Raw genomic sequence first — 9,935 nt, forward strand, 5'->3', positions numbered from 1 at the left:
CAGCCTATCAACAACGACCCAGATGGAATCATACTTCCGTGGAGTGCGAGGCAAACCTGTAATGAAGTCCATATTAATAACCTCCCACTTCCAAGTCGGGATTTCCATCTCCTGCAACAGTCCACCCGGCTTCTGATGCTCAATCTTGACCTGCTGACAATTAGGGCACTGGGCGACGAACTCTGCAATATCCCGCTTCATGCCGTCCCACCAGTATAAGCATCGGAGATCATGGTACATCTTCGTAGACCCAGGATGGACCGAATAGCGAGCATAATGTGCCTCGCTCATAACCTGCTGCCGAAGGCCTGCAATATCAGGTACACACAACCTGCCTCTGTATAACAAAGTACCGTCCGGTGAAAACTCGAACGGAGTCCTCTCCTTATCATAGGCTGTGTCCCTGTACTGAGCTAAGACAGGATCTTCGTATTGACGCCGCTTAATATCATCCCTGAGGGATGACTCAGAAACCCCTCGAACAGAAATCCGTGTATCTCCAGAATCGGCCAGACGAACCCCAAGACTAGCCAACTGCTGAATATCACGGGCTATCTCTCTCCTGTCTGGCTGTAAATCGGCCAAACTGCCCATAGACTTCCGACTGAGCGCATCGGCAACAACATTAGCCTTACCCGGATGATACAGAATATCCACGTCATAATCTTTCAGAAGCTCCAGCCACCTCCGCTGTCGCAAATTAAGCTCTCTCTGCCTGGAAATATACTGGAGACTCTTATGATCAGTATAGATATCTACATGAACGCCATATAAATAGTGTCTCCATATCTTCAGAGCATGAATTACCGCTGCGAGCTCCAGATCGTGGGTAGGATAATTCTTCTCATGCTGCTTGAGCTGCCGGGAGGCATACGCTATAACTCTGCCATGCTGCATCAATACACAACCCAACCCCATGCCAGAAGCGTCACAATAAATAACATACCCGTCCGGTCCCTCTGGAAGAGTCAGAACTGGGGCTGTAGTCAGCTTCTCCTTCAGCAACTGGAAGCTCCGTTCACAAGCGTCAGACCACAGGAACTTAGCTCCCTTCTGAATCAGCCTTGTCAAAGGCGCTGAAATCGAAGCAAACTTCTCCACAAATCTCCTGTAATAGCCTGCTAACCCCAGGAAACTGCGTACCTCTGTCGGCGTCGTAGGTCTGGGCCAATTCTTCACGGCCTCAATCTTCTGTGTGTCCACCCGGACACCATCAGCTGCAATAACATGCCCCAAGAAAGCCACTGAAGACAGCCAGAATTCACACTTAGAAAATTTCGCATATAATTTCTGATGCCGGAGTACCCCTAATACCGATCTCAGATGATCTGCGTGCTCCGCCTCAGACCGGGAATAAACCAGGATATCATCAATGAATACAATTACAAACATATCCAAGAATGGCCTGAATACCCGGTTCATCAAATCCATGAATACTGCGGGGGCATTAGTAAGCCCAAAAGACATAACCCTGAACTCGTAATGCCCATATCGGGTCCGGAAAGCTGTCTTAGGGATATCGGCCTCTCGTACTCGCACCTGGTGGTAACCGGATCGAAGATCTATCTTCGAAAAACACTTAGCGCCCTGCAGCTGATCAAACAAATCATCAATCCTGGGGAGGGGGTATTTATTCTTTATAGTTACCTTATTTAGCTGCCGATAATCAATACACATACGCAGCGACCCGTCCTTCTTACGCACAAATAATACCGGGGCTCCCCAAGGCGAAGTACTGGGTCTGATGAAGCCCTTATCCAACAAATCTTTCAGCTGCTCCTTCAACTCCTTTAATTCTGCAGGCGCCATTCTATACGGAGGAATAGAGATAGGCTGAGTGTCTGGGAGTAAATCAATAGAGAAATCTATCTCCCGCTCTGGAGGAAGACCTGGAAGCTCGTCGGGGAAAACATCTGGAAACTCATTAACCACGGGGACTGACTGAAGTGTCGGCGTCTCTGCGTCCAAGTCTTGCACCCGTACCAGATGATAGATATAACCCTTTCTAATCATTTTCTTTGCCTTAAGGTATGAAATAAACTTACCTTTCGGCGATGCTGTATTTCCAGCCCAATCTAAAACTGGCTCCCCGGGAAACTGGAAGCGAACCACCTTATTCTGGCAGTCAACATTAGCATAACAGGAAGCTAGCCAGTCCATACCCATAATAACATCAAATTCAGTCATATCTAACTCTACCAGATCTGCCTTAGTATCACGGCCACATACAATCACAGAACAGTCTTTATAAACCTGTTTCGCTACAATAAATTCCCCTATCGGTGTGGCTACCTCAAATGGCTCTATAGGTTCAGACATAATACCAATTTTACCGGCAACAAGAGGTGAAATATATGATAAAGTTGAACCTGGATCAATTAATGCATACACAGACCGAGAGAAGACCAATAAAGTACCTGTAATGACATTAGGAGATGCCTCCTGATCCTGGCGGCTGGCCAAAGCATAAATACGGTTCGAAGGACCGCTAATACCAGAAGCTCCACCACGGCCTCTGCCGCGACCCGCTGGTGCCGAAATACCCTGCCCCGTAGGGCGCATAGCCACTGACGAAGATGAAGACCCAGCGGCTGATCCGGTAGGCTGCGCTGCACCACCCGAACTACCCTTATACGGGCAATCTCTCACAGAATGGCCCTGACGGCCACAAGAAAAGCATGCACCGGTGGCTCTGTAGCACTCTCCCGTATGGTATCTGCCGCAAAAAGAACACTGAACCCTGGGTGGCCTCATCTGACCAGAACCCCTATCTGTCCGCGAACCTGAAGCCCTGGAGCTCTGGCCTGCTCCTGAATACCCTAGGCTATCGAATCTGCGACCTGCAGGCTGGGGAGGCGCGCTCTGCGCCGGCTGAGATGAAAATCTGCTAGGCTGCTGCGGCTGTTGGGGCTGTCTGCCCCGAAAGTCTCCAGATGACCTGGCCCTCTTGGGCTGTCTCCGATCCTAGCCCCTGTCAGGCTGGTGTCCTCCTCTGCTCCGATCCTCCATGCCCTGGGCATGGGCCTGGATACGGGCAATGTCCATACCGGGCTGAGCAGCCAATACTAAGCAGCTATCAACAAAATACCGATCCAGCCCCATAATATATCTATGCATCCGGTCCGCCATAGTAGCCACCACAGTAGGTGCATATCGGGCCAAGGAATCAAACTCCAAACTATAGTCCCGAATACTGCGGCCCTTCTGCCTCAATAATAAGAATCTATCAGATCTGGCTCGTCGCAACTCTGGGGGCAGAAAGTGTCCAAGAAATGCCTGAGAAAAATCGCCCCAAACTACTGGAGGAGCGCCGTCCCCCCTGGATAGCCCCCATGACTCGTACCAGTTTGCCGCCACATCATATAACCGGTACGAAGCTAACGCGACTGACTCTGTCTCGGAAGCATTAATCAAATCTAGAGTGCGTCACATCTTCCTAATAAACTCCTCAGGATCCTCCTCGGGCTTTGTTCCGAAGAACTCTGGAGGGTTACAAGTCAAAAACTCACGGGCTCTCGAACTATCACGCCTGACTGCCCGGTCACCTCCCAGTCCATGCCCCTGAACCTGCCCTGCCACAAGTCTAGTCAGCAACTGGACTGCCTCCCTCATAGACTGATCCTCAGTGCCTGGCCGTGGAGCTGGAGGCTCAGGTACTGGAACTGCGGGAGCTGGCAGTGGAGCCGTCCCCCGATCTGCAGCTACGGCTGCCCCAATCTCCTCCACGAGTGGCGGTGTAGAAGAACCCTCTGTCTGGGGCAAAGTCTCCGGAGCAATATATACCTGGGCCCTGGTAGTCCTCTGGACCCGGCTAGTCTCTCCTACGGCAACTGACTTGGCCTTTTGGGCCGCTGTCGCCTTTTTTGGAGGCATATCTGCAAATATAGCCACTCGTTAGGAAGGGGTCATCCTGACAACACAGCTCTATCGCACGATCTAAGACAGAAAGAAGGGTAGTATCCTAAATGCCCTGTAGCCTCCTGTTTATAGGCGTGGTGCACAACACACCGATAAACAAGACTCTACTAGACACGATCTGTGGACAATCCGAGGACGAACCGCTCTGATACCACTTTTGTCACGACCCAACCCCGTGGGCCGCGACCAGTGCCCGAGCTGGGCACCTATACGTACCCGATACCCCAAATTAGCATATTAACAGAATAATAATATAATAATAATATTAGTGGTCGCTACAGAACTTAGCAGAAAAGCAGACTTGGCACACATAGGCCGATAAGGCCATCACAGAACAGAATATCCCAAACATATGTACAGAACCCACACAGATGTATCCACAGACCTCTACAGAACATATCATAATCATAAGACGGGACAGGGCCCCGTCATACCCTGAACAAAGTACATATCCTGATAGCAGTGACAGACTGTACCAAAAGATGGGCTCTGTAGAAGAGAGCGCCCCAAATAGCAGAAATAGGATCCTAAACGTGTGGATCAGCGAACCTGTCGTCAGTACCTGCGCGGCATGAAAATGCAGCCCCCGAAGAAAGGGGGTCAGTACGAAATATGTACTGAATATGTAAAGCGGAATCACAGAAGTCAAATCATAATGGTTACAGAAAATGAGTACAGAATCCAGAGTGTCAAATGCATATTTCCAAAACAGACAGAATGCGTACAGAAACATATGTCATATCATATCATATCCGGTCCCTGACACGGGACTCGGCAGACAGAATGTGGCCACCCTCCCGACGCTGGTGCCACTATACAGAGGAATCAGAAAAAGGGGCGTGGCCCCGTATCATATAATGTCATATCAAAATGGCCATACAGATCAGATCAGAATAGGCGGACATGGCACATCATACTCCACAGACCCATGTACGCGTATACCTGCCCCCTCACACCGGGACGCGGCGAACAATGCAGAGAATTACGCTTGACAACATATCCTGGCCCGGGCTCAGTGTGGGAAACATTGGGACATCCACGAGTGGAGTAGTGAGAGACTAATGCAATTTAAAAATATAATAAATGTTTTCAAAGACTCGATGAAGCGTATCGAAGACAAACAAATCCAATGGGGTCGGACGGAATCATAATAAATGTATTTCGGATATCATAATAAATTACAGAAGTATAACTTTCCCGAAGTCATTCCGAGTGTCAAAATAATTTATAATATTTAACAGAATATTTAAAATAATATTCGTTAAGCGATTAGTAGGGTAATTAAAACATTTCTTTCAAAAATCGCTTAAAAAGGAAGCTTTAACACATTAGGGGCAAAACCGTAAATAGCGGGCCCGCCTTGGGACAAACAAGGCGGCGGGCTCAAATTGTGCCCTCTAAGCATATAGTATCACCTAAAAAGGTTATACAAACATTCTATGACTTTCTGAATAATTTAGAGCAAAATTGCATAATTTCAGAAAAAGCGTATCAAAATGGTTCAATTCTACTGAAGGAAAAACTGAAATTTTGTCTTGCGGATTCCGAGGGCCAAGAGGTCCTTCGAGGCCCGGATCCGACCCTAACACACTAGGGGCATGCCAAGGGAAGAATTGGGGTTGCTTTACATACCTTTCGCGCTCCTTAAGCCTTTCCAAACTCACTTCCCGTTTCGTTGAAAAACTTCAATTGGTCAAGTTTACCAATTGTGAATTATTAATGCCATTATTTCAACTTTAAGCATATTTGGCTACCGAAATTTCGGCAGCACTTCCCCTATACATATGACACCCCGAGAATTCAACTCGGCTATAAATCATCAACAACAACCCAAACGACAACAACAATATCAACAATGAACATTAAAAACACAAATATCCTTCAACTAGTCATTTTTCTCACAAGTTGACATAATCTTCAATTCAACCCAACTTTCAACTAAGATCAATAATTTCATATTCAACAACCATCATGATCATCACCATATAGTTCTAGAAACATTTCATATCGTTTTCCTTAAGATATACACTCGATATACATGATATACAATCTTCCGCCAAAATCATAACTTATGCAAAACATCAAATCTTTGGCATACAACTTCATAACAAGTTTCCAACTTCCAAATTCATCAACCATAATCATAATTCACATCTTAACAACTTCATTTCCATAATATCACAAAATTATTCTAAAGTGACATAATCATCTACATTCCAACTTCAACCAAAATTCATTCAACTTTCATTCCCAATATAATTTCCATCATAACCACAACTAGAATGCAACATAAAATTCAACTCATATATGTATACAACATATATACACCCATGGCTACATATATATATATATACATACCCACTTTGCAAACTTCCTTATTTCCATAATTTCTACTCATTTCCACATACCACAACATAAACAAACCTTCATAACATAAGAAAAAGGAATTGATTCTTACCTTTTTCTACAAACTTCTTCACTTGAACAAGTTGTCAACTTGAAGAAATAAGTGCTCCTTCTTCCAAAACAATTACACCAAGTTGTAGAGGACACTTAATTTAGTAGGAATTCAACAAGAAAATAATTTTAGAGGCAAGATTTTGAGGGGTGATTTTTCTATGGCCAAACCCGAAATGCCCTCTTTTTGTTCTTGTTTTTCTCTTGTTTTTCCTCCTATTCTTTCTCTTGAAAGTTCTATGGAATTTGGATGATTAAGTGGTCTTTTATTCATTGACCACATGACTTAATTCCATGGGCTTGGATCCTTTTTATGGACCATGGCCGAATGGCTCCTCACTTGGGCCTGAATTTTTTTTTTCATTTTTTTGGGCCAACTCGGTTGGTCCCGAGTTGGGCCTAGCCCACTGACCTTTCGACCTTAAAACGTTCATATCTCCTTGTACCGACGTCACCTGGGAACCCACGACCTATGGATGGAAAGCTAATTCAATTATCTACAACTTCTATTTCAAGGTATTTTCGAAATTCCAAACTTACAATACAGTTTTTGCCCCCCAAAGTCAGGTCACCCGAAAACGTTTTCTTAAAAATATTCGTTTGGAGGGTTTCCACTTTGATTTGGTCCAAAGGTACTTCATGAGTTGTGTTTAACTTTACATATGTGATTCATATGACTTTTCAGATGTTCCAAAAAAAATCTCGGTATGTGGGCCCCACCCCAGCAGATGCTCCGAGGTTCAAAAATACGGGATATAACATTTACCACCAGATCGTCAACATAACATTCGACGTTTTTGTGAAGGATGTTGTCGAAGATATTTTGCATAGCTCTTTGGTATGTTGCTCCAGCATTCTTCAAGCCAAAAGGCATTACTTTGTAGCAATAAATACCTTTAGGAGTGCGGAATTCGGTAAGCTCTTCATCCTTAGGTGACATGCGGATCTGGTTATAGCCGGATGAGCCGTCCATGAAGGACATCGCCTCGTATCCAGTAGTGGCATCAATCATATGCTCAGCAATGGGAAGTGGAAATTCATCTTTAGGGCATGCATTGTTGAGATCCCTAAGGTCAACACATACTCGAATTTGTCCATTCTTCTTTCTCACAGGACAATGCTCGAAATCCATGTGGGGAACTTAACTTCGCGAATGAAACCAACCTCAATAAGCTTGTTAACTTCATTTTCGATTAAGGGAACCAATTCTGGCCTGAAACGTCGCTGTGCTTGTTTAATAAGACGTGTGCCATTCTTGACAGCGAGATGATGGACCGCAACTTTAGGATCTAACCAGGCATCTCTTTATAACTCCAGGCAAATACATCCTTATACTCTTTAAGTAATTCAACATAAGCACTCTCTTCGTCGGCTGCAAGTAAAGAATTTACATAAGTGGGCCTTGGATCTTTATCAGTGCCAAGGTTGAATTCTTTCAATGCGTCGACTGTTGTTTTTACCCCTTCTTCAAATTCGGGCGGAGCATCCTTAGCGTCTTCATCTTCTTGAGGTACACCATCGTTGACAGATATATGGTAACACCAAGAAAAATCCTCCAACTCTTCATCAACCTTTATTGGAGATAAAGTATCCCTTTCATCTTGTACAGTAATGTGATATGAAGAGCCAACACTTTCTTCGTCTTCATCCCGATCCTTGGTGTAGACCATAACATGCGACTTTGCTTTTAGCAGTTCTCCACATGAGACCACAAGATCCGTTTGCCGCCTCATCCTAGAAGGGATCAGACTTCGGAAGTCTTTGGAGATATTTTGAGATTTGGGAAAAACGGATGATTTCATACGCTTGTGGTTTCTCCGAATCTTGCTTCCATTCTTCATTGGTCCTAACCTCTCAAATACAGAAACTCTCGCGGTTGACTTTCCCAGTCGGTCAAAGACAGACGGCCTTTTGTTAGAAGTGAGAGGTTCCTCTTCCACAGTGATGTAATCCTTCTTATGGAGATGCGAACTGGTGGGGGTTGTTTATACACCAAACCTTCACGTTTTGCCTTGCCGCAGGTTCTATTGGAAGTTTCCCCAATTTTGATGGTTCACTAGGATTGTATCCAGCCTTTGCAAGTAGTTTGTAAGCATTTGTATCGAAACCTTCATCTGTACGCCTCATAGGGAGTGCTTCATTTTGTGGCGAGCTGCTAGCCACAAATCTTCCAAGTAATTTCGTGGATGACTTTATTGTGTCAATCTTCTTGATAGGAAGGGTCAGTCCTCCCAACATGTTTCCCTCGTCCTTTTTGGCCTTTGGAACATAACGAAGAACAGAAGTCACTTTCCTACTCGAAGAAGCGCCATTTGTGTTGGGCAACTTACTGACATCGAAGGACCTTTGATCGTCCTTAACTGCTGGATTCTCCTTACAAGCAACCACCTTTGCATTTTTGTTCATAACCTTAGCATTATCGATTATCACAACTTCATCAACTTTTGCGGCACATTTCTTTAAGTAGAACTTGGCATCGGCGAAGTGCGCTTCAGCTTCAGTGAAGGGATTATCATCGACCATAATCTTCTTTTCAACTCCATCTTCATGATACTTCAAACACTGGTGGTAAGTAGAGGGGATCACCTTGTTCTCACGTACCCAAGGCCTACCGAGCAAGATGTTATACGAAGTCCTTGCATCGATCACATGCAACCACGCGCTAGATTGCAACTCGCCAATGGTGAGGTCTATTTTGACAGCTCCTATGGCTCTTTGTCCCCCTTGTTTGAATCCTTAGATCATCAAACGACTTGCGGAAAGATCCTCCATTACGATTCCAAGCTCCTTCATTGTGTGAATAGGAAGGATGTTAACCTTAGATCCACCATCGATTACGATTCTGTTCACCTTTTGCTCACGTGCAAACCCAATCATTAATAAAGGGCGATTATGAGGTATGTCGCCGAGTAGAAGGTCATCATTGGTGAATGTTATTTTGGCCATGCATGCAACTATGACTTCAGCAGATGACTTTGCAGAGTCTTCTGATGATGGACATGACGAGGTCACGTTTTTCGCTTCCTTCTCATCAATGGTACAACACGAAGCTTTTACATCATCAATGACGAATCTGGTGTGAAACCAACTCGGCAAGTATTCTCCTAATGTTATTGGCCGACGTGGTTCTTGGTAGTAGCGCCCCTCTATTTTCTCCTTCTTTAGGTGCTCAACTGGATTTTTTGTTTCGGGTTTACTCACCTTCATTGTTATATCCCGTAATTTTGAACATTCGAATAAATTGAAATACGTGTGACTTGTATGAGATAGAACAATATTTTGATTTTATGTATATGATATGATGATACGGGGATGGCGGCCAGGATGGCATATGATCTGTCTGTCCACCGCGTCCCGTACTAAGAGGGCCGGGATCTATTACCGCGTCCCTCGCTGGAGGGCCGGGATCTGTTATCTGTTATCTGTGATCTGTTTCTGCATATGAGCCTGCATGCATGATTAGTGATATAAGAGTAAGTATTTTTTTTCTATGTTCTGAACGAGGTAAGTATTCCTGGCACTTCCGATTCTGATTATGGTTCTGTTTGTTATGCTTTTGT

General features: G+C 44.9%; 1 long non-coding RNA gene across 1 annotated transcript; it reads right to left on the reverse strand.

Annotated features, from left to right (window-relative positions):
* Nucleotides 1–4,226: 4,226 nt before the first annotated feature.
* On the reverse strand, nt 4,227–7,011 carry LOC132599768 (uncharacterized). Its single transcript, XR_009567001.1, has 3 exons — nt 6,377–7,011; nt 5,551–5,601; nt 4,227–4,480 (listed from the first exon to the last, which is right to left on the reverse strand). It is a non-coding gene; the product is annotated as an uncharacterized LOC132599768 (long non-coding RNA).
* Nucleotides 7,012–9,935: the final 2,924 nt, after the last annotated feature.

The sequence above is a fragment of the Lycium barbarum genome, chromosome 6, assembly GCF_019175385.1.
Source record: "Lycium barbarum isolate Lr01 chromosome 6, ASM1917538v2, whole genome shotgun sequence".
In the NCBI taxonomy this organism is placed as follows: domain Eukaryota; kingdom Viridiplantae; phylum Streptophyta; class Magnoliopsida; order Solanales; family Solanaceae; genus Lycium; species Lycium barbarum.